This window comes from Natator depressus, chromosome 18 (genome assembly GCF_965152275.1).
Source record: "Natator depressus isolate rNatDep1 chromosome 18, rNatDep2.hap1, whole genome shotgun sequence".
Classification (NCBI taxonomy): Eukaryota; Metazoa; Chordata; order Testudines; family Cheloniidae; genus Natator; species Natator depressus.
In genome coordinates, this window is record NC_134251.1 from 18,436,384 (window position 1) to 18,461,577 (window position 25,194).

Sequence of the window (25,194 nt, forward strand, 5' to 3'; positions counted from 1 at the left end):
ACCTTACAGGGTAATCTGATTCAAAACATAGAGAATCCCTCTAGGCAAAACCTTAAGTTACAAAAAGACACAAAAACAGGAATATACATTCCATTCAGCACAGCTTATTTTATCAGCCATTTAAACAAAACAGAATCTAACGCATATCTAGCTAGATTACTTACTAAATTCTAAGACTCCATTCCTTTTCTGTTCCCGGCAAAAGCATCACACAGACAGAGAGAACCCTTTGTTCCCCCCACCCCTCCAGCTTTGAAAGTATCTTGTCTCCTCATTGGTCATTTGGGTCACGTGCCAGCGAGGTTATCTTAGCTTCTTAACCCTTTACAGGTGAAAGGGTTTTTCCTCTGGCCAGGAGGGATTTAAAGGTGTTTTACCCTTCCTTTTATATTTATGACAAGGATATTTTTATTTTTAGGATCGATTATATTTTTGGGGCCTCTCAAACAATAAGTGCCTTTTACATGTAGAAATATTACAGATGGCTGTATGTACATGTGTTTTGATAAGGGATGTGGGGGATAAAGGCTGTGAAGGAATGCTATGAAAAGTAGCTGCAAGGAGCCAACAGTATCTTTATTGTCACAGTGCCGCTCTTGCAGCATTCCAGGGAAAGCGGGCTTGATCCCAAACAAAAGCTGGCCTTCTACAGAGGAATCCTTCTGCAGCCCTGCTCGTGACCTTACTTGCACCCACTAGAGTCTGTTCTGTTCTTCTTAATTCCTAAATCGCTTTTGTGGCTAAGACTGACTGTTGTCTAGCTGTCACCATCCTACTGCACCCATCACTGATTTCAGCCTTCACATCACAATAAGTGCAAAGCAAAGCAGTCCTCATTGCAGTGATAATGTTGGTATTGGGCCGTTGCCTCTGCCAGTGACCAGTTCCTAATTCTTTGGAGGAAGTCAAAAAATCCTCTCACAGTGAAACAGGCCAGTTGTTCCATCTGGCACATGATGAGGTGGGATGACTTCTAGAACTCTGTGTTGATTAATTAGTTTATACTCTGAAATATGAAGCTTCATTTGGCTCAGTTAGGTGAGCATATGTGCAAGAAAGGGTTGAAGGAAAAGCGGAAGAAGGTTAGCTCCCTCACTGATATAAATCAGCATAGCTCCATTGATGATAACCAGAGTATCCCCAGATGCCTACAGTCTGCTCCTGCATCTTGATTCATTGCTTTCAGGGGGTGCTTGAAACTCTGTGTTCTCTGTGATTCCCCCCCCCCTTTTGTCGATAAAGAGAGCAACTGCTTTTTAGAGCTGTTATGTCCTAAGGGAGGGAAATGCCCCTTTTCTGTGTGGGTTATGACTAACTGGTTGATCAGACATATTAGTAAGTAAAAAATGATGGAACATGGATAAGGGGCTGCTACTAATCAGTTTTCTTGCTAATAGCTACATGTCCTCAACAAAGTAGCATTATTAGCAAAGTCAACATTAAGACGGATGTGGCAAATTCAATAATCCTCTATTTCTAAAATATGCTCTGACACGTCTGGGCCTACTTTGCCCTGTGGGTATGATGAAAGATTGCTATGCACAGACATGCAATCCCCATCCACTTTGGGTTACGATGCACCAGGGGAGAGAGAGGTACTGGTAAGACTGCCTTGGCTATGAGAAGATAGCGCACTGCTTGTCCACATGGGCCATACGACCCGAATAGCAGGTTTTCGCATTCAGGGCTGCGTTAAGGCAACTGCTATGAATGAAAGGCTGTTTGAATTGACATCAGCTCTCTGAACACAATGTTAATTGGAGTTGGATCATTGTGAACTCTCTCTGAGTCAGGAGTGAGATTTGAACTAATGCTAGGATTGTGCTAGTGACGTGTGTAGCCAGGAGAGTACTTGCTTAGAATTAGATGACACATCTCTTTATTGGTAAGGTTTCTCTAGGGTGTTTCAATTTAGCTGCAACCAGCTTATTGTGTTGCTAGTATGTAGTCAATGGACACTGTAGAATCATAAGGCCAAATCAGAATGGATAAAAATCAATGATTTTTTTAAAAAAAATAAAAAAAAGCAGATTTTTAAAATTTAAATTGGATTTTTTTGGTAAAATGGTTTTGAGGAAAAACTTATCTAAAGATAGATACATTGTAGCTCAAAGATATCTCATTATGGAATAGGGATTATAAATTCTAATTCTATAGTAAGAGACAATATATTCATGTAATGTTTAAGAAAAGTTTTGTAAATGAGTTCCAATAGTTCACGTATTAGGGACCCAATCTTATGGGGTTCCACAGGCTTCTGTATAGATTATTTAGGTTAATCTTTCTATCTAACGAATGGGACTCAGTGCTCAGTCTAGAAGATTCCACAGAGATACTTAGTTTTGCAGTTCTCAGACTGTGGATTTGTATCTCCAGAGGTAACATGCTTGTTAACAGCAAAAATTTGATTTAAATCAAATCCACCCTGGGCCAAATCCTGAAATCTTTATTTAGTCACTACTCAGAGAAAACTCACTGTCTTAAATAAGAATTTTGCCTGAACAGAGACCAAATGAAAATAGAGTAAAGGCTGTAGTCTAGTGGATAAGGTGTTAGACTGTGAGTTGGTAGACCCCACGTTCTGTTCCCTGTTTTGCCAGATCCTGGGCAAGTTACTTCGCCTTTGTCTAGTTTGTTTAGATTGTAAACACTGACTGTGTCTTAGTGTGAGTTAGCACAGCGCCTAGGGCCTGAATCCTGGTGGAGGCCTCTAGCCAGGACTGAAATAAAAATAAAGACAGCAGGACTTGACCCAAAGAATTTAGAGATGGGAGACACATGGGAGGTTCCGTTGTCAGGTGGAATTGTCAGGGATTGAGTCAATTATCAGCCATTTGTGAACCAATCTGCAGGCTATTGTTAGTGAACCCCAAGAGGAACTGAGTCCTGTGGGGTTTGCAGAACTAGAAGTATGGTCAGCTTCGAGTAAGTGCTGTAGGGGGTCTGTTGGAAAAGCATTCCCCTCACACAAAGATATTCTATTACAGAGACCCATAGGTATATTCCCAAGAAAAACAGTGGTATGCCTTTTGCAATGAAGACTGTGTAATAAGTGAAGAGCATGTTGCAAAAGGCAACGGTTGATTTACCAAAATCATTATGTATCCTAGGTAACATGCAGTTTAGTTTAGCGCTACCTAATCTAATTTTGTGAGTGAGATGATGTGCTAAGAATGGAAAAACGATGCAATTAATTTTTGTTAACATTAAGAGTAAAAATCAGAGAGGGACACAGAGGTGAGTTAAAATACGTGTCAGTCAGTCCACATCTATTAGAGGCAGTGTAATCTTGTGAATTGAGCATCAGGATGGGAGCCAGGAACTCTCAGATTCTAATCCCCAAGCTCGCCCAGTGTCAAAGTTTCCATCAGATCCCAAAGCTGGTTCTCCCGCCCACCCCCGCCCCACGCACACCCTGACTTTCCAAAGCAAAGTAAATGTTACAATAATAATAGTACCCAGCTGTTGCTTAGCTTTTTTGGCCCATAGACCTCAAAGCACTTTACAAAGGCGCTGTCTTTATCCTCATTTTATGGATAGTGAAACTGAGGCCCAGAGGGAAGTGACTGATCCAAGGTCAGAGTTGGGAGAACTCTCAGGTGTCCATAGTCCCAGGCTAGTCCCTTTCCATCTGCCAACCAAGGAATACAGACTGAAGACCCTTCTTCATCACACAGGAACAGGCCAGTCTGTCTCCTTAAGTAGCCTGCTTCCCTTCTTTCTGGAAGCTGCATGCATGTATCTAAATAGCAGAATTTGGCCTAGAATACTGAAAACTGAAGATGGGTAGTAAGTAAAATCAAAAGTGATTGCATTGGAGGAACACCTCCTCCCCCTTGAGGCCGCTAATGTGACATGCCGAATTAGTGACAGATTGTTATATCTGCACAGTGAGAGATGGACCCCTAAGTGCTATGCATCGTGTATGCACCTCCAGTCCCAGCTGACTCTCAGAGAGGGATCCATACTACCCTCTGATCTGAACATCCCCAAACCTAGGGGGAATTGGGATCCAGAATTACACTGGAACTTTATAGCTAGGCCCCAGCTCTATGGTGAGTCTGTTCCCAACTGTGGGATGAAATATTGGGATAGTTTGCGTCCAGTGCTGGATTTGTACTCCGTTGCTTGGGCCTGTCCCTAGCTGGCAGTGCGCTGAGGCTATACTTCTGACATTTCCTGATGCAGCTTCTAACTATCGGTTTCAGCTCCAGCCACATTTTCAACAGGCCTCACGAAAAACAACCTGTGCTATTTACAGGTGCATCTGTTTATGCATGCAAGGAGGCAGCCAGAAGCATGGACTCATGTTTGCATGAGCAGGCACAAATAAATGCATTAGGGTCTCAGCTCCTGGCCTGGAATAAGCAGGGGGGACCTTGCGAATTGAAAATAATAGTGCAATTTAATTAATTTACTTGTGGTTTGTAGTTTAGGAAAATCTTTCCTCTGCAGCTCGTTTTAAATACCTTTCCCTGATGTGGGATACAAAATGTATGGGGCCCCCTAGCAGGAGTAAGTTCTGGCTGCAAAATCATCTGAGACTTCACGCCACACGTTGTTTTATCTCCTACTGTGAAAATCTCCCATTAAATGATGCCAAAGTGGTTATAAATTGGGCCTCTTATTTAAAGTGATGTATAATTTTAATGAGTAATATGTGCATGGGGCATGAGGGGGAAGGGAGGCTGTAACATCAGAACTTTCGGGGTCACTTATTTGCAAGAGGGAATACTTGCTATAAAGTTAACACTAGGGGGCGGGGGTGTTCTTTGTAATTTCCATGCTCAGTAAGATATAGGGCAGAGAGATACAATTCATATATTTCAGAGTAGCAGTTGTGTTAATCTGTATTCGCAAAAAGATAAGGAGTACTTGTGGCACCTTAGAGACTAACCAAGAAGTGAGCTGTAGCTCATGAAAGCTTATGCTCAAATAAATTGGTTAGTCTCTAAGGTGCCACAAGTATTCCTTATCTTAATTCATATATTGGAGGAGGTACCAGGAAGACATCAAGTTTATATTCTGTTCGTGGCTTTAGCCAGAGTTGGCTGAATCTCTGAAGGGTGTGATGTTCAGCCTGGAGAATTCAGGTGGAATCGCGTGGCCCAGAAATGGTGTGAGAGCTGATTTGTACACCCAACAGGGATTTCATCTTCTGGGTCCAGATAAAAATGGCAAGGTCAGAGAAACATCAGTCATTTAAACTGCAAATTTCTGTGAACATTTTGTATTTGTTCTTTCTTTGTTGGAACTAGTTTCCGCCCCCCCCCCCGCCCCTTTTTTTATTATTATGGATAAAATTGGATGTAACGGGGGAAATTATTGGGACCTAAACATGTGCTTAAGTGCTTGGCTGAATTAAGACCTAAGTGGTGCGAAATTCCTATGGTTGAGTCTACAGATGGTGATGCATAAAGAGAGAAGTCTGTTACTTTACAGTATGTGGAGGGGGGACGGTAAAAGGAGAGGCAGAAGTCCTCAGCATAGATACATTGAAATAGCTCTGACGTTGGCCCTATATTTACAGCTCACTACTCTAAGCAGTTCTCTCATTTGTGACTCTTTGCAGACTCCTTGCACTTGGCTTGCCATGGTTTAGTGGTAAAACCATATGAGCTCCACACAGTTTTAATGCCATTTTTGATGCAACCAAATCAGCCATTGCTTGCTAACATCGAGCTCTAATGTTTTGTCTGCTTGCCCTAGTAGCTCTGCTAACTGGCATTGCAGGATTCATTTCTTTTAACTGATTTTGACAAGCAAGCATTCTTTTTTGGCTTATAGACAGTATTTATGTCAAAAGGAAATGATACAGTGCAATACAGGCCGCTGACTCATGGCAGGAAGGATGGTCTTATGGTTCAAGAAAAGACACTTTGCCTGATTCTCTGCCTGGGCTCTGACACTGACACTCAAATCCTTTCAGTGCTACTTAGAATCATAGAAGATTAGGGTTGGAAGAGACCTCAGGAGGTCATCTAGTCCAACCCCCTTCTCAAAGCAGGACCAACCCCAACTAAATCATCCCAGCCAGGGCTTTGTCAAGATGGGCCTTAAAAACTTCTAAGGATGGAGATTCCACCACCTCCCTAGGTAACCCATTCCAGTGCTTCACCACCCTCTTAGTGAAATAGTTTTTACTAATATCCAACCTAGACCTCCCCACTGCAACTTGAGGCCATTGCTTCTTGTTCTGCCATCTGCCACCACTGAGGAGAGCCGACCTCCATCCTCTTTGGAACCCCCCTTCAGGTAGTTGAAAGCTGCTATCAAATCCCCCCTCATGCTTCTCTTCTGCAGACTAAATAAGCTCAGTTTCCCTGAGGCTCTCCTCGTAAATCATGTGCCCCAGCCCCCTAATCATTTTTGTTGGTCTCCGCTGGACTCTCTCCAATTTGTCCACATCCTTTCTGTAGTGAGGGGCCCAAAACTGGACACAGTACTCCAGATGAGGCCTCACCAATGTCGAATAGAGGGGAACGATCACGTCCCTTGGTCTGCTGGCAATGCCCCTACTTATATATCCCAAAATGCCATTGGCCTTCTTGGCAACAAGGGCACACTGTTGACTCATATCCAGCTTCTTGTCCACTGTAATCCCCAGGTCCTTTTCTGCAGAACTGCCGCCTAGCCAGTCGGTCCCCAGCCTGTAGCGGTGCATGGGATTCTTCCGTCCTAAGCGCAGGACTCTGCACTTGTCCTTGTTGAACTTCATCAGATTTCTTTTGGCCCAATCCTCCAATGTTTTAAAGTCACTCTGGACCTTATCCCTACCCTCCAGCGTCTCTCTCCCCCCAAGCTTAGTGTCATCCGTGAACTTGCTGAGAGTGCAATCCAGCCCATCCTCCAGATCATTAATGAAGATGTTGAATAAAACTGGCCCCAGAACTGACCCCTGGGGCACTCCTCTTGATACCAGCTGCCAACTAGACATCAAGCCGTTGATCACTACCCTTTGAGCCCGATGATCTAGCCAGTTTTATATCCACCTTATAGTCCATTCATCCAATAAATACTTCTTTAACTTGCTTGCAAGAATACTGTGGGAGACCATATCAAAAGCTTTGCTTGCCTCAAGTTCTCCATCTGTAATGTGGAGTTGAGGCTTCACTTTTAAGAAATTATCAGATCACATGGCGATCATTGGATGGAAGACACTATAGAAATGCAAAGTATTTCTTACAGTTGTTTAGAGATGGGGAAAAAATTCAAAATTTGAAAAGTTTAAGCCTAAAAATGGAAAATTTCATTAAAACTTCTTGCAAGAAAATTACTATTTTTCTACCAGTCCTGAAAGTAATGACTCTGAATCCAAGTGTGTGTGCACATGTCTGAGACAGACAGACACATATGCATTTTAACCGTAGCAAATAATTATTAAATTTTAATACTTTTGCTTAATTGCAACTAATTTATTCAGCTAAAGCCACCACACTAGTTTTCAAGGTGATTTTAACTATATGGAAAGTTTCAAGTGGTACTAACAAGCCATTTTTGAACTAGAGGTTTGAACTAGCTACATTTCAAATTGGGGTAATCTTTATTGACCTGCAGTTCAAAATCAATTTGACCAGGCTTTCCAGAAAAACTCCCTTTTGCCTCCAGAGTAAAACTGGAATATTTCAGGCCAGTTCAGTTTTTCATAAATTCTAAGGCCAGAAGGGACCATTGTGATAATTTAATCTGACCTTTTTGCAAAATATATGCCTTAGAATTTCGCCTCGTGATTCTTCCATCAAGCCCAGTAACGTGGTTATGTAACAAGAATTAAATTAGGTTTATAATACAACCTGGCTACACCCTTAGGTATGGAAATATGACCAGGATTGTGTTGTAATATTAAGGTTGCCAACTTTCTAATTGCATAAAACTGAACACCTCTGCCCCGCCCCTTCTCTGAGGCCCCCCCCCGCTTACTCCATCCCCTCTCCCTCCGTCGCTCGCTCTCCTTCACCCTCACTCACATTCACTGGGCAGGAGTAGGGGTTGGAGTGTGGGAGGGGGGTGAGGGCTCTGGCTGTGGGGGTGGGGGTGGGGGTGGGCTCGGGGTGGGGCCAGAAAATGAGTGGTTCAGGGTGAAGGAGAGGGCTCTGGGCTGGAGGAGAGGGTTGGAGTGTGGGGGGAGTGAGCGCTCCGGCAGTGGGTATGGGCTCTGGGGTGGGGCCGGGGATGAGGGATTTAGGGTGCAGGAGTGGGATCAGGGCTGGGGCAGAGGGTTGGGGCACAGCGGGGAGGTGAGGGCTCCTGCTGGGGATATGGGCTCTGGGGTGGGGCCAGGGATGATGGGTTTGGGCTGCAGGTGGAGGCTCCAGGCTGGGACCGATGGGTTGGGAGAGAGTGCGGGGTGGCAGGCTCTGGGAGAGGACTCAGGGCTGGGGTAGGGGGCTGGATGTGGGAGTGTGTGTGTGAGGGCTCCAGCTGGGAGTGTCAGCTCTGGGGTGGGGGGCCAAGAATGAGGGGAGTGGGAGCGGGCTTAGGGCTGGGACAGGGGTTTGGGGGAGTGTGGGCTCTAGGAGGGAGTTTGGGTGTAGAAGGGGGCTCCGGGCTGGGGTAGGGGGCTGGATGCGGGGGGTTGGGGGGCGAGGGTTCCGGCTGGGGGTGTGGGCTCTGCGAGGGAGTTTGGGTGTGGGAGGGGACTCCGGGTTGGGAGAGGGGGTTGGGGTGTGGGAGAGGGTTTGAGGTGCGGAGTCCTGGCAGTGCTTACTGTGGCTGCCAGGTCCCTGCAGCCCCTAGGCGCATGGGTAGCCAGGTAGGCTCCGCGCACTGCCCTCATGCACGCTGGTGCCGCCCCTGCACCTCCCGTTGGTCGCGGTTCCCAGCCAATGGTAGCTGCGGAGCCGCCACTTGGGGTGGGGGCAGTGCGTGGAGCCTCCCTGCGCCTACGGGCCGCAGGGACCTGGCGGCTGCTTCTGGGAGCTGCGCAGAGCTAGAGCAGGCGGGGAGCCTGCCTTAGCCCCTCCCCTGCTATGCCACCGACCGGACTTTTAACGGCTTGGTTGGCAGTGCCGGCCGGAGCCACCAGGGTCCCTTTTCGACTGGGCATTCCGGTCGAAAACTGGATGCCTGGCAACTCTATGTAATATGCCAAGCCAGACACCAATGATCTGGATAGGAGGGTTGAATTTGATAAGTGCCACTGGCTTGCCAGTAAAATATTGCCAGTTAAAATGCACATATGCAATGACAACCAAAGAGTGCATTCAGCAGAGGATGGCAAAGAAACAATCAGCTCAGTGATACTCACCAAAGAGGAAGTGATTAATGATTGTCCGTACCCATCTGTACATGTCTCTAGACTGTACTAATCTAGGGAGAGATACAGACAGGCGAAAAGGGAATTAAGGAAAAAAGCATCTCCTGCAGCAGTGCATGTACACTGAACCTGATGGATGATACAAGACTGATTTTTCTAGCTGTTTAGCTGCCCAGGAACAGCATTTGTCTATCTCTGTATTATCTGACAGCTTGTGGTGTTGCTGGCTAGCAGCAGTGTATAATTTAAAAATAAATCTCTTACCCAAGTGGAACTTTCCTTAACAACAACAATAATGCCACAGTTTATGAAACATATTACCCCTCGGAGATTTTGCAACTTTTATTCAGTCTTCCTCATTCATCTGATTCTGTTTTCCGCTCTCCTCTGCACCTGTGGAAGAAGGCCTGCGATTCATTAAGGGTTTGTATATCTTAATGAGCATTGTTGTTTTCTTTGTTTGAAGCAGCATATAGTCTGTTTGCGCTGTCTTTGTCCACTTAAAAACGTGCTGCAGTATCAAAACCAGCATTGGAAGTATTGATCTGTCTTGGTAGCGACAAACCTGTGGGATGCTGATTGGTGGAGGGACATGGAAAATTCCAGCCAAATTCAAAACTGGTTGGAATTTTACTGCTCAGACTATTTGCATTAAAAACTTGGCTTGGCTTTTTTGAGTGAAGTGCATCCATTTCTGCTGAGAAGTGGACCTGTTTTCTGAGCCAGTTTGAGCCCGCTTTAGAGTAAAGAGGGCTTTGAATTAAAAATGTTCTAAAATTCATATATTTGCTGTAAAAAGTTACTTCTCTTAAATTCACATTAAAGCAAATTTTGGAGAGTGCAAATGTGACAACACCAGGGGACGGAATTGGCTTTGTCCCCCTGTGCTGAACTGCATCCACAGTCTGTCTTCATTAAAACTTCGGGATCCAAAGTAAATGAGTTTGTCCTTGGCTGTAGATTATTGGCACCACAGTGACATGCTCATTAACATTAGCCAATGTATTCTCCTTCCCCTTCCTTAGGCACTGTCATCTTTCATAAATAAAAAAAAATCTGCTTTTAGTGGTTTGTATCAAATTGGCAGGATTATGCAAATTTATTTCCAAGGCTCAAGAAAGAAATCCCTACCTGCGTATTAGAGCTCTGCTATACTTTAATCATTGTCTGGACACCAGAGAGATGTTTTCAAAAGTCCTCCTTTTATTGCACTTGCAATATTTGTAGACATGCACCTGTTTACGTGCATACAGCTGCCCACACATGTACGCACTGTTATGCACAAGTGAGTGCTTGCACATGCATTTTGAGTAACAGGGAGAAGAATTAATTTGTAGGCATAAGGCAAGTTTTTATACACTGTGCTGTGAAGAAGGTTTAGCCTACATTTCCTTTGACTCCTTTCGTAGGAGTGAGAGCAGTACAGTGCGGGGAAGATGGGATAAATGTTAATCCTGTATCAAGAGACAAGGTGGGGGAGGTAACATCTTTTATTGGACCAACTTCAGTTGGTGCGAGAGACAAGCATTTGAGCCACACAGAGCTCTTCTTCACATCTGGGAAAGACACTCAGAATGTCATTGCTAAATACAAGTTGGAACAGATAATTTAGCATAAGTAGTTAGCACATATTCGGGGACCTTTCCCAGACCTGAAGAAGAGCTCCGTATAGCTCGAAAGCGTGTCCCTCCCACAAACAAGTTGGTCCAATAAAAGATATACCTCACCCACCTTGTCTCTCTAGTATCTTGGGACCGACACACGCTGCTTAATTTGTAATGAAAGAGGTGCCAGGGTTCAAGCAATTAGGTGCCAGGGCTCAAGCAGTTTTTTTACATTTATAACTTATGCAGCAAGCCTAGAGGTGCCAGGGCTATGAACTGTCAAGCCCACAGGTGTTGAGACTGTGAACTGCCAAGCCTAGAGGTGCTGGGGCTCAGCCCTGGCACAAATTAAGCGCTGCTGACATGGCTACAACAACACTCCATGCAATCCTGTATTGACACACTATAAGTCCCACATTGTTCCCAGCACAACTAGTCCCCCTTTTATCTGTGTCGCTGTAGCAGGTTATCAAACCTAGCACCATTCACAGATGTGCTCATATGCCTGTGAATGCAGCTGCAAATATTCATCATTGCTGCTAGATCTGATAAGCGTCGATCAGAACCTAATGAGTTCCAGCCACTTTATGGCCACAATCAGATTGCAGAGGGAATGACTTTTCAAAGTGACAAGCTTCTCCAGATGCAGTCTGAATTGGTGGGACATGGAGCAAAGGACTAAGAGGAACAGCACTGACAGCTGCAGTTCAGGAACTACAGTCAGAGCTGATTTCATAATGTAACTTATGCACCAAGCAGAGTGATCAGTACAACCCATCCTTTTGGGTTCAGAGGGGCTGCTCTCTTGCCATCTGAGCTGAGGCTTTCTCACCTGGTTGGCTAAAAAGGCTTTGATATGTTTCAAAAGAGATAGTGGATAGAGGCAAAGAACATTTATACACAATCTCTTGGGTGCTGCGCAGCATAAATATTCCTATACTGCACTGTCCCTGCACATTCTTCCATTCAGCAAAAGAATGAAAAGACACCATGTGCCACTAACCCGTCAAAACAGTATTAGGGCCAAACCTTGAAGTCCTTGGCCCTCATTCTTCTCCCAGCATGTATAATCATTTACCCACCATGTAAAATGAGCTTAAAATGTTACTATTTTGGTTTGGAAATGTTTCACACTCACTTTGCACTGGTGTAAATGTTGCCATGAGGTGCAGGGCAATGGAGAAGCTAGACCCAGTAGTCTAGTGGACTGAATGACACACGTTTTTCCTGCTGTTATTCATGCTCGTTTTCAGTGGACTCACTAGGGTTGGATTTCCATTTCTTGAAGGATAGTGGTTTGACTCAAATGGTCTCTTGGACATCACCATTTAACCATATTGACTCTTTTTCTGGCCTTTGGGCTGAGGCAACTGGGTCTCTTTTGACTAGTTTTCTCCACGTTTTTTAATTGACGTCAATAATATTTAGATTAAGTCAATAAGATAGGAGAGGAAAGATTGCCTAGTGATTAAGGCTTCAGCCTGGGCCTTGGGAGACCAGAGTTTAATTCCTATCTCTGTCACAGACTTCCTGTGTGACCATGGGCACGCCACCTAGGCCTTGTCTATGCTTGCTGCAGTGTGTAGGGTGCGTGTAGCTTACATACAGCAGGGAAAGCAGGCTGAGTCCACACTATGAAGTGTAGCCACACCCTGCCGGAGCCTTTCCCTACTGCCTGCCAGAGCCTTTTCTTCACACCGGAGTCTTTCGATGTGGGCGGGAAAGGCTTCAGGGCGCTGCCACGCTAAAAATAGCAGTGTAGATGAGGGTGGCACCACTCGGGCGTGCAAAGAACCATGTAGGGTACATGCCCTAGGGTTCTGGTGTGTCTCTGCTCTACTCACCTAAGCCTCATTGTCTACACTGCTGTGTATGCCTAGGCTGGCTGGGTGTGTAGTGTCTGTGCGCTACACGCTGCCATAATTGTAGACCTTCCCTTAATTTCCATGCCTTAGTTCCCCATCTGTAAAATTAGTGGTAGTAACACTGCCCTGCCTCACATGGGTGTGGTGAAAATAAATATGTTAAAGGTGCTAAAGCACTATGGTAGGGTGAGTCACAAAAGTACCTAGATAGATTGATGTCAGGAGAGTAGCTGGGATCAACTAACTCATAGATTAGTCTCCATTATTGGAGGGAAGTTTGTAGTACAGATGTAGTTTTCTCCCCAATCTTGGGGAAAATCTGTCTAGAGCACAGACATGACTGATAAAAAGACGGAGCCATTTGCCTACCTAACCATGTTTCCCGCATTAGTTCCATCTCTCCTGTGTAAGACTCTTCATTCATTCGGCAGTTGTTGTAAAATAGAATAAAATCTATCTGAGAATTTATGCTGGAGAATCAGTTTTTTTCTGTAAAGTTAAAAAATATCTACCAATGCCACACATATAATTATAGCCATATGGCTCTGTTATGGGAGAAATCTGTGTCTTAGTCAAATTTTGGGTGCTGTCATTTAAAATCCTTATGCTGCCCTGGATACTTTTGGGTTTGAAAAGCAAATTGACACATGGCGGATGGATGGGATCGCTCTCCTTTCTGCTGTCTAGGATTTTCCTCTTCTGCAGATAAGGAGAGCTGTCAACCCCTTCCACCTGCACAGAACTCACTAAAAGACACAAGAGATGGATGATACCCCAAAGTTAAATGAGTGCCTTGGCATCATGAGTGGCTCCGTTGAAAAGTTTCAGGCTTGGCAAGGGTCTTAGCAGTTAACACTGTGTCTTCTCAGGTGAGGTATCTGCCATTTTTTATGCTACACAGACAGCCTAATTCATGCTGCTTAGCATTTGGCAGAGGAGGGATGCACAGGTTGAAAGATGCGTCAGACTTTAAAATTCCCCCTCAGCACTCTAGGTATTTCATTCAGTCTGTGCTTTGATATCAGTAATGGGTTCATTAGTTGGTGTTTTCATAACTCGCTCTCACACATACATACGTTTGACAGTGTCAGGCATTTATAGTGAAGGGATGGCTGAAAAATGCTCCTTCTCCACAGTTATAACATACAGCAGGGAATAGTTTTTCCTGTCACACTTTGAAAGCACCAGCTCCGTTTTAAGAGGAGAAGAAAAATTATCTCTCTCCACAGAACGGTTTGGAAATAATGCTAGAGCTCACGCCTCTCTGCAGATGGAGTTATAATGGATAAGTGGCTATCATGGGCCAGAAGTGATTTCCAAAACCAAAAGTCATAACATTTTTCTCTGGTTATACAGAAGAGAAACATAATTTGCACAGGACAATTTCAGGGCTCCTGTGGGCATTGCCAGCAGTGGTGTGAAGTTCATTAATTTTACTTCACAGGGATTTGTGCCCCTGAGCTTGACTCTGAATTTTGTGTTTGAACAAAATCTAAAGCACAGTGCAAAATCAGTGCATGTGGAATCAGAAGCATGCACCTAGAGTTGCTTTTGCTGTATTGATATTTTTGCACGGTTGTTAGAATTTTGCTAACACCTGAAGCTCTTCTCTTGTATTCCTGTAGTGTCCTGCAGGATTGTTCACAGTAGGCTTCCGTGCCTGTATTTTGAATGGACTGCTGAGGCTCTGAATCAATACCAGCAAATAGCTCCAGGGGTGTTAAAGTTAACCTAATGCCACTGAAAGGTGCAATGAAAAGAAATAGGTCTACCTAGATGGAAGAAACTCTCTCTGGCCCCTTGGAGGGAGAATAGATAAACAGGGAATGTGGCTGTTCATTACGTTCTCTTTCCACAAGTCCGTTTTTAAAATCAATGCTTCACTTTCGGTAAAGTTCCAGGTTGTCCATGCTATAATCACTGCTCTACCTCAATAGGGGCAGTGACCATTACCTGGCTGCTGCTTCCCCTCAACTCTCCCCAGAAATCACCTAGCTGGGGGATGTTTGGGTGTAAGACTTTCCCTGGGCTGGTCTGTTTCTCTCTTGCTTTCCCCTTTACTCAGACCATGCACACCCAGATGGTCTGAGAGGGGACTTGTACTATGTTCCACTGAGTGAGCGGCAGAGGTGATAATACCAACAGAGTTCTGGTTCCCAGCCCCTTGTCTATCTCTGACAGAGAACTGCTCTAGCAGTTATATGGATGTGGGTGTGGGTGTATCTTTCCAAGCAAAATTATTCACACATGAGATAGACTGGGCCATGACAAAGGACCGTTAACAAAGCCCGCTGGCACTGAGATAAAGAAAGCCCACACTCCTGTAGAGAGACATAATTTATTCAGACTTTGATTCTCCAATGAAGAAGAATCCCATATTTAACCAAGTAAAGGCCTTTTTTAATTCCTGTGGTGTCCTGAGTTCTTTGCTGCAGTCATTGCAATGCCCAAGCTAAATGACAAATTAATTCTTTGCACAATACAGCAATTTGTAGCTGCATTTTAATTCCTTTTCTTTCTGGTATCTGTGTGCCCTCCCTAAAGTCCTCCTGATGATGATAAGATTTCTTACTGCTGTGCGGTGACACCTACTGGTGCGGGTTGGAAATCCAGGCTCCTGATTCTGGAGCTCGGAACCAGTGGGCTGCTCTCTTCCTTGCGGGATGCTTCTGATTTTAAACCAGTGTAGCCTTATGCCCCCTCCCCTTAGGGGACAGATAGAAAAATAAGCCTTTATGTGGTTCTAACTATTTTGTGGCAGAACAGAAGGTGTAATTGACTTCTGCCCTGACATATTTAATCACTGAACTAAATTAAACCCATTTACTGCAGGCTTCAGATATAGTGATTTATTTATAAACCTTCCTATGGCGCTCATCAGCATAGCGTCCGAGCACTACAGCAATATGAATGGATTTCTTCTCCTAACACCCCTGTGGGACAAGCGGTGTCATCCTCAATTTTTACAGATGGGAAACTGAGGCACAGACCTTGTGACTTGCCCAAGGTTATGTAGGGAGTCTGTGGTAGAATTGGGGTCACCTGACCCCTATACCCGAAGTGCATCCTTTCCTTTCTCCTCCTTCTGTATGTCTGTTACATACAGTAATTGCCTTTCCCACCTGCATTGCGAAGCAGAGTGTTAAGAAGTCTGCTTGAAAAGTACTGTTAAATGTAGACTCATGTGTCATGGGCCTTAAACTGCTAGCAAAGTAAAAATTACAGGGACATTTCAGCTGAAGTCCACCTGTCGCATCACTACCTGTTCCCAGAGAATTCAAGCTAAGCCTTCTCCTCACAGAATTATTATTATTATTTGTAGTGTGATAGCACCCAAAAACCCCAGTCACAGACTGGGGCCCTGTGGTGCTAGGCCCAAAAAGAGGGCCCCAGACCTCTTACAATATGAGGTTTGTCTATGCAGCAAGTTCCTGTGCAGCAAGCCAGGGCGTGAATCTACAGTGCATCAGGTTGCCGTGCGGTACCATCCTGTGAGGGCACTGTTACAGCGCACTGAAAGTTCCGGAATAGTGTACTGCTGTGACAGGAGGAGTTCAGCTGGCAGGTCTCTGTAAGTTTTACTTTGCTACATAGTTAGTTGATGCTGCACTTCTTAAGAAACATCCATCATGATTTTAAAACCAAAGCTGCCTGTTTAACAAGTAGATAAATGCAGCAGCATATGCTACTGACAAGAGTCTCACCTGGAGTGAAAACTCATTGACGACTTCTACTCCAAGCCATGGTCTGGGGCTTTCATTGGGCTGTGGCAGGATCCACACGGGACATTACTGCATAGCAAGCAGGTGCACTGTAGATTCACACCCTGGCTTGCTTTCCGGTAACTTGCTGTGTAGACAGAATAAAGTAAAATCAGGCCCTCTGTGTTTTCTAAGCATTACCTAAACAAGCAAAGGGAATATTGGAAATAGCTCCTGTCATTTGAGTGGAACTTCAGCAACATGAAAATAACCGTCAGCTAGTGAGATGTAAGTATCCAGCTTCTCTCTGCTTGTTCTAGCATTTAAATGTATCACCTGTACTAGTGTTTACAGTGAATGCAGCAGGAGATGTTACCTACCCTATTGGATAAACACATGTAGCGATCCCTCTGAAACACACAATTTCTTGTTACTCTTAATACTGCACCTGTAAATGCCATTTTCAAATAGCAGGGAATTTTTTGTTCTTTTTTGCGCTGAAGGCTACAGATTATTTATATTTTTGTTGTATTGAGACTGTGAAGGTTGCTGGCATTTGAAAAGCATATCACAAAATGTGAGCATCAGCATGCCATTTAAACAGAAGGTGTAATCAGTAGGGTGACCGGATAGCAAGTGTGAAAAATTGGGACGGGGATGGAGGATAATAGGTGCCTATCTAAGAAAAAGCCCCCAAAATCTGGACTGTCTCTATAAAATAGGGACATCTGGTCACCCTAGTGCAATGTAACTACAGCCCAGCTACAGACACTGTCAGATCTCTCCCCACCCAGTCAGTCCTGGGGAGAGGATAAGGCACTAGAATGTCTGTATGGGGTCTTGCTGCTGAGAATAAAAGCAAAAGCCATTTTAAAGACCTGGTTTTTCTGACCATCTGATCCTGATGCGTCCTCCTCACTTCCTGACTGTGATGGAGTAGCCAGCACCACAGCAGTTAGGTGTGCTGCCACCAGAGTGGCTAGTGGTCGGAGCATCACAGTGGGGATCAGGAATGCCTCAGTTCTAATCCTGGCTCTGCCACTGATCTCTTGGGTGAGTCATTTCACCTCTTCATGGTTGCGCTGTGGGGATCAAATGCTTAGAGCTAGCTCTTTGATCCCTCCTTAATCCCAAAATTCAAGCTTTTGCTTGAAGCTGCCTGAATGCAGTGGTGGTGGAGACCTCTAGCATAAGGAAATCCTGAATTGGACCAGCACTATGCCAGTCCCCCTGCCTCCCCCTGCCCTTGAGTAGGGAGCATTCCAGAATGGGAAAGGGGCATGCCAAGGTAAAAGGGGGCAAGGCCAAAGTGTGATGTATTCTGGTGATGCTGGGTGGCAGAGTGCCTCCATGGCTTCTGCTAGAGCAGCCTTCAGACTGCTCTAACTTGCACTGAGGGCCATTTTGGCCTCCAGTGTTCCTCAGCATTTGGGGAGCAGAATGGTGGAACCACTGTTTTCCCCCTCCTCATAGGCGATGACTGCTTCTGAGGCATACATGGGGATTCACCCCTTGGGGTTACACATGTATATCAATGGGGGAAATGAGTCTGTTGGTTACGTTACTGCCATACTATCTACAATCACCCAGAAATAGCCACCTCGGCTACTTGTGGTGGCTGGCCTTTCCCACTGGGTACATACCACAGCAGAACTCAGTGATCTGCACTGGCTGCTGGTCGATTGCAGGTGGATTTAACCCACAAAAGCCCTCCATGGATTGGTTTGAATCCCATCTACTGGAGAGACGTCTTTCCCCCTCATGGTATTATAGAAGTTGTGTTTCTCCAAGTCCTTCTGAGCTGGCTCTGAAGAAGGATCTGGGGCTCTGGAATTCACTTTCCATATTGTTTTTCCAGAGCCTGCTTCTGGTGGTCTGCAATACGGGTCGTAAGAGCCACCAGTTATCTCAGGTGATTCCTAGAGAGGAGGACTGGTGTGTTGGGAGGTAAGAAGTGGTAGGGGAGATGATGTTGGAGGTCATAAAGAAGTCTTTAATGGTGGCCAGGATGTACAGTTAGGTTTTGTACTGAGGCTTGTGCTGTAAGGGGGCTTGGGCCAGGCCTGGGAATGTTTTCCGGAGCTGTTTGTGAGGTACGTTTTTTGCGTATTGTTAATCACTGTGCTTTTAAAACTGTAATGTGCTTAGTGTTTGTGAGAGTGAGATAAAAGTTCAGGCAAATTACCGTGGCATCAGTCAGCACCTGCATGGGATATAACCCACCTGTCCGTGATTTCTCTACCCAGCAGTTGTAAGAACAATGAGAACAAAATCAACACACGTCCTGCCTTTCAGAAGGTCATTCATTACTTTGAGTCTGTTTGGATGGGATACTGGATTGGGACTGGTTTCAGAGTAACAGCCGTGTTAGTCTGTATTCGCAAAAAGAGAAGGAGTACTTGTGGCACCTTAGAGACTAACCAATTTATTTGAAGTGAGCTGTAGCTCACGAAAGCTCATGCTCAGATAAATTGGTTAGTCTCTAAGGTGCCACAAGTACTCCTTTTCTTTTTGGATTGGGACTGGTTCTGGTTCTGTTCTTGGCTTTACCACTTCCCTGTTGTGTGACCTTGGACAAATCCCTTTCGCTCCCTATGCCTCTGTTTCCCCTCTCAAGATTGTAAGCTGTATGCTTGTAGAGCATCTGCCATGACAGAGCCCAGATCTGGCTTGGAGCCTATAGCTGCTTCTATAACAAAAAGTTAGGAAAATAGGTTAATATTGTGTTCCTAGTTCATGCCTCTGTCCTTTCTTGTGTTCTTAAAGGGAGGTAGAGTAATAATAGATATTAGTCATTTGTAGTGTTTATATATCAAATACTCCTAAGCAGTTATCTAGAAAGGGATTTTTTGTTCGTATACTACATTTAAACACTAGTGATCTCTGAAGAAAATGGGATCACATTCTTACAATACTTACTATGCTTAGTTAATGTAATTGAGCAATACATTAGTGTCTGATACAGGCTGTAATTTATTTGGCGTGCTATGAAATCTTCAGTATATTTAGGAATTATCTGTGATACTAATCAGACTCTGACAGGTTTTTGTGCAAGTTGGGGGGAAAATGAACTTCCTATTAAAGCTTCCTTGCAGCTGTTAAAGCATTGACATCAGCGACAGGTGAGCCTCCCGAGTGCAGAGATGCCAGCCCCAGGCAGTCATGAGCATGAGAGCCCCAGACGTGCTCTAGGCAGGAATCTGTTCCTCCTCCTGCACCCACTTCAGATTCCCTTGTCTGGGTACACTCCTATCACTAGCTCAGGAGGAGAGGGAGCTCTGGCGGTACAGGGCTCCAGAAGCTGAGGTGATAGGGTTGTGCTCCAGGGAGTAGTATTGTTATGGTAGGAGTCACTAGATGGCACTGATAGTCTTACAAGTTGTTTTTAGCATGCAAGCATTATATAGTCTTTGAAGAAATGCTGTACTGTTGTTAGTTTTGTGATGGAGAGACTTTATGGGGATCTGTTGCAAACAGCAGGGAGATTGCTCTCTGCCTTAATGTCTCTAACTAGTGTCAATTCTTGGGGCAGAGTTGCTTCCTAGAAACCGGGCATTGATGATGTGGGCTTTGATCCCTGAAAGGGGGATTGCCTGCTTGCTGTTTGAGTTCAAGGACAGGTGTATACAATATAAACAAATAAGTTGAACTAAGAAAATATCCAGATTTCTGCATCCCTGATTTTTTCCCCTCTATTGGGAAACCAACCTGCAAGGCCCCAACTTTTGTTATTGCTCAGCAGAGGGGCAACGTTGTAGCTTAATATTTGTGTTGTGGTAGCACTGAGACAGCTTATTATGCTAACTACCAAGCATACTTAAAACAGCCTCTGCCCCAAATAGCTTCAGCCTAAGTATAAAGGGAGAGAGAACAGGAGACTAGAACAAGCAGATAGGAGTATGGAAGGAACCCAGAGATGCTTAGGAGTAGTGTAACAAGCAGCAGTCCCAACACACACAGCTGCGTAGCCATTGTTGACTGTTCTGTATGCATAACAGCATAGCTGAATTTTAAAGAGTGATTTGGAGGAGAATGGCTTTGCAGATGTTCACAGATAGCTCCTCCCCTGGATAAGCTATATATTGGTGGCCTGTATTTCAGGTTCCTTGTGGCACAGATGTGTCTGAACTCTGCCTGCTGGAAAGTTCTCTGCCCATCACTGGTGCAGCACAAGGAATAAGTAATGTTAACACTGCTCTCTTGTTACTATCTGCCTCTCTGGCTTATAGCCTTGCTGTAGCAGCATTGCTGAATCTCACGCAGAGCAGATAATGAAGATTTAATGAAGTATTTTGTCTTCGGTCCTTCCCAGTGTTGCATCTAAGAACAGGACATTTTTCAGAGCAGTTGCTTGTGGGGGGAAAAAGCATCCTAACATTAGACTATTGTGAATTTCACATTTACTCCGTTAGCCATATTGATTTAATTCCATCTTTAATTTTGTTTTTACAGACTTAGAAAGAGTAGATGATAAAGCTCATGCTACCTCAGTGCCATTTGCATTGGCAGAAATATTTCCGGAGCTACTGTATCTGACCGTTCTCGAGGGTTACTGCATATGCCAACTGTTCTCCAGTCTTTATTTTGTCCTGACAATGGACAACATATTTAAAGGATACACCATGGGTCTATGACAGCAGGAAGGCATGTTTCTCTATGTTTGATCCTTTGGAAATAATAATAATAATAATAATTAATATGGAAAAATGTTCAGTCAGAAGCTTAAAATAAGTGCAATTTGTTTAGCGAAAACAGTGGAATGAATAAGCTAATTTCTGATTGGCTGAAATACTGGTGAAATAATTTCTCTCTGAGCCAATCAACTTTCCAATAGAGGTGACCCTTGTGATTTCTGTTTCATTGTCCCTATAACTTAAGGTTCCTGGAATAAAGTCTGGCCAGGACATTCACGTGGATGCTTGCCTGTCAGCCAGATCCCTGGCTTAGCATCTGCATTTGTCTCGGGGGAAAATGCCATTACCCATGATAAAGTTTTACTCCGTTGACATTATCGCTAAGAAGTTGTTAAGATCTGGTCATTAAATGTGAATAAATCTGTCAATCACATCCGCTAGCAAAAATATCCAATACTCGTAAGTATTGTTAAATAAAAGTCGACTCTCTCTCCCTTATGGACATTTTCTTACACATGAATTATTTGCATCTGATGATAGTTCTGGTGAATTTAGTCCTTTAAAAGTCACTGGATGCAGATACAACCAAGCTATTCTTAGCAAATCTGCCTTGCAGCATGGACTCCTGCCTGGCTTCTAATTTGCATTTAAAGTTTGGTAAATGGCTTTTAAAGATGCAAGCCATCCGTCTCTCTGGGTCGTGATAATGGGAACACTGCCAAGATCTAGATCCACTCACCTGCCAGAATATAAATACCATTCACCCGTGTATAGGAATTTTTTTTTATCTGTGTTCATAATCTTGTTTATCAGACAGGTCTAAAGTTAAATAGTTCATTGTAGGTTTAACAAAAGGATTTTCCTTTTTCTGCATTTCCTGCAGAGCAGATAATGACGGTTTGCAATTGTAATTAACTAACTAATGAACTGGTCTGTGTGTGCACGCATGTGTGTGACTGCACTTCGCTGGATGGAATCGGAATTTCTGAACTGTGTTCTAGACCCTATATGGCAAATAGGGAAAGGAGACTCTAGTTTAACTAAAGTGGTATGAAACTGTGGTGTTAGAGAAGGAGGATCTGAGTTGTATCCATGCTGTCACCGTGAAATAACAACTGCTTTCATATGAATCCTTCATTTGGAAGAGGCTCTGCATGACAGTAACAGCTGCGAATGATGCATGGAATTGGGGTGAAGGGGATTTTTTTGGTTATGTTTGACTTTTGCTTTTATTTACTCCTTGTTCTGAATGTGGCATAGGATGTCCAGATAGCAAGTATGAAAAATCGGGGGGGAGCGGGTAATAGACGCCTATATAAGAAAAAGCCACAAATATTGGGACTGTCTCTATAAAACTGGGACATCTGGTCACCCTAATGTGGCAGAGCCCCAGTGTCAATCTGGTACAGTGCCTGTGTGCCCAGCATAGCTATAACGTAAAGGATGGTTCTGTTTTATTTTAAAAATCCCCCATCTATTGAGCAGAGTGAGTGTTGGGACCTCATGCCTTCAGTGACAGGGGATCAGGCTGGCTGGTGAATACAATACTTGGATTACACTAGATCAAGCCCAAAGTCTTGTAAACAACTGGATGCAAAAATCAGGTCTCATTGGTGCCACTCAGGTCTAAACTGAGTGTGACACTTGAGTGATCCCTCTCATGTGGCATGCAGAGGGGATATGCTGAAGGATGGAGCTTCCTGCTTCAGCAGAGGGATCCAGGGTCTAGTTCCAGCTCCCTCAGGTCTATGTGACGGATCTAGCAATTGTCTGTTGGCTGTATAGCACATGGTTAAGTCACAGTCCCACTAGGTCAGGTTGCAGGATGTTGTTGGCGGGGGATGGATGGGTGTGTGTGTCTGTCATTGTTTGTATTGTGTTCGTTCTTTGGTGCTCAGTGCTTTCAGACCAGAAGCACCAAGTTCACCCTGTTGATTTAGTCATGTATTTGAACGAGTACTCTCTTCTCTCCCTCTGGAAAGTCTCTGAAGGTGAATCCCAACATTAAGCTCCTCTGTGAGTGCTAAGTTCAGAGAGTAGTGCCCTGGGGACCTCAGGTTTGTGCGATGCTGAAATGCTTCATCACATAAATTCCAAATAACCCCTTTGGTCTGTAGTGTCACCTCAGATAGATTAGCACCAACAAGAATAGCAAAATGGGATAAGGAGAAGGCAGGAGAACAGTGGAAGCTGGGGCTTTGGCATAGCTGCTGGACCTGAGCAGTGTTGCTGCTATTCTGAGTGATGAAGGGGTTTCTGCTGGTATATCAGGTGACTGTTGTTTTCTCTGTACTTAGGCTTCTGGGACACTGCCTGATCTGAGTCCCCTTAGACGATGGCTGGCAGAGCAGCTCCAATGCCTGGCATCAGCTAGTGGAGATGATTAGCTGAGCAGTTGGAGGGCTCATACAAAGCACGCATGGAACTTGCTCAGTGCATTTTGGCTTATAATGGCAAAAGTGAAGCTCGCCATTCTGCAAACATGCACTTATTAATGATGTCCCTAGTTAATCAACTTGCTTGTTATACAGCCCTTCTCTAGCGTGGCAGATGCAGCTCCAGTCCCTCCTACAGCCGGTCCTGGGGTGCCTTAGCACAGATTTTATCTCTTACCCACAAAAAGTAAACTCTGAGGCAGTTCTATTTACAGTACTATATTTTAAAAATGTTAATAATCTTCCTTAAAGTTTTGATTTAGAGTTAGGGAGCCACTTCTTTGGAAAGAGAGACAAAGCCGGTGCTCTCGCGGATTATGCCATTGATGATATTTTAGCACTTCTTGCAAGAACTGGGGGGCATTAGTCTCCAGTGTCTTGACCAAATTCCAGCTGAGCATTGCATCCTGCCTCCCTTAATTTCCCTTGCACTTATAATTGGATATGGTATTCTCAACCACTACCAGTTCTAAAGCTCTCATTGGTCAGACCCTAATTTGTCAATTACCAACCACAAAAAATAAAAGATCTTGGGAGTCTTCTTTGGCTGCGATGTGGGTGAATGAATGAAGTGGTTTCCCATCTAGCTATGCACACTTAATGGCAGAGATTAATACAGTAAACAGGGGGAGCAACGCTCAATATGGCCTGATTTTCAAAAGCATTCAGCAACCTACTGCCGTTTTTGAGCTGAACATCTCTGAATATCTCACCATACACAACCCTCAAAGCTTAGGACCTAGCTACCTGAGACATCTCTCTCCCAATGGGAACAGTAGAGGCACCCAAGCCAGAGTCCTGTTGGCAGGGCATATTCTGGGAGGACCACGTGGCTTTGGAATTCATGCTCTCTCCTTTGGTATAGAAGAGCATCTGAAGACCTTAGGGCATACTGAAAACATGTCTTTCTCTCCCCCCATCACCGCCCAACATGTGAAAATGAGGAAGGTGGAGGAGGAAACTGTAACTCTAATTTATAGATGGGTAATTGTTGGACAAGGAGGGGATTTGAGCATTTAAGTGGCTTACTGGTGGTGAGTTATCTGAAATGTCACTGCTGCACTTGAAGTTTATTGAAGCTATGTCAAGGACACTTACAATGTATGGAACAGGTGCTTGTTTTGCTGTAAATCTACATTCATACAAGCAGTCTTGCAGTAGCATGTGCTACGTGGGTAATTGCCGGCATTGATCTGTATGCATTATTGTAGCTCCGTCCTGCAATAGTAGACATTTGCTGGAAGTCAGTCTGTGTGATTTGAGTGAGGGATGTTGGGATAAGAAGCATTTTTTATTTAGGTACCATTTCAAGAGAGAATATATTTTTATATTGTTATGCTTAATCCAGCAGGCTTTCCCCAGAGCGTCATGGTCATTCCAGACAATCTGTTTCTCTTGACCCCATTTTTCTTGTGCAGCTCTCCATAAAAATGTGCAGCTGAGAAATTTTCCCCAGGGATGGGGATTAAAAACAAAGTTGAGTCCCTGCATTGAGAGGCAGACCTCTAGCAAATGCAAATACTGCATTTCAAAGGCTCCCACTGTTCCAAATGACCGCACTCAACTGAGTAAAGGGAAATGCCAGCGTTGGTGTCTTCTGAGACATTGTGTGAACGGTACCTGCATTGTAGAAGCCTGTAAGTAAGGGGGTGTTGCCTGGTAGGTGTGTAAGAGTAGAGTGAGAGTAGTGGGGGCAAAG

The 25,194-nt window shown here is 44.4% G+C and overlaps 1 protein-coding gene across 2 annotated transcripts in view; it reads left to right on the forward strand.

Annotated features, from left to right (window-relative positions):
• PLCH2 (phospholipase C eta 2) overlaps positions 1–25,194 on the forward strand; it is a 275,766-nt gene that overhangs the window by 1,807 nt on the left and 248,765 nt on the right. The window contains exon 1 of one of the 2 annotated variants that reach the window (XM_074934096.1): positions 9,376–9,679. The exons of the other annotated variant lie outside the window; for it this stretch is intronic. The gene's annotated coding sequence lies outside the window, so the exon portion shown is untranslated. Of the gene's footprint in view, positions 1–9,375; positions 9,680–25,194 lie in introns of those variants that run through there. 2 annotated transcript variants of the gene reach the window in all.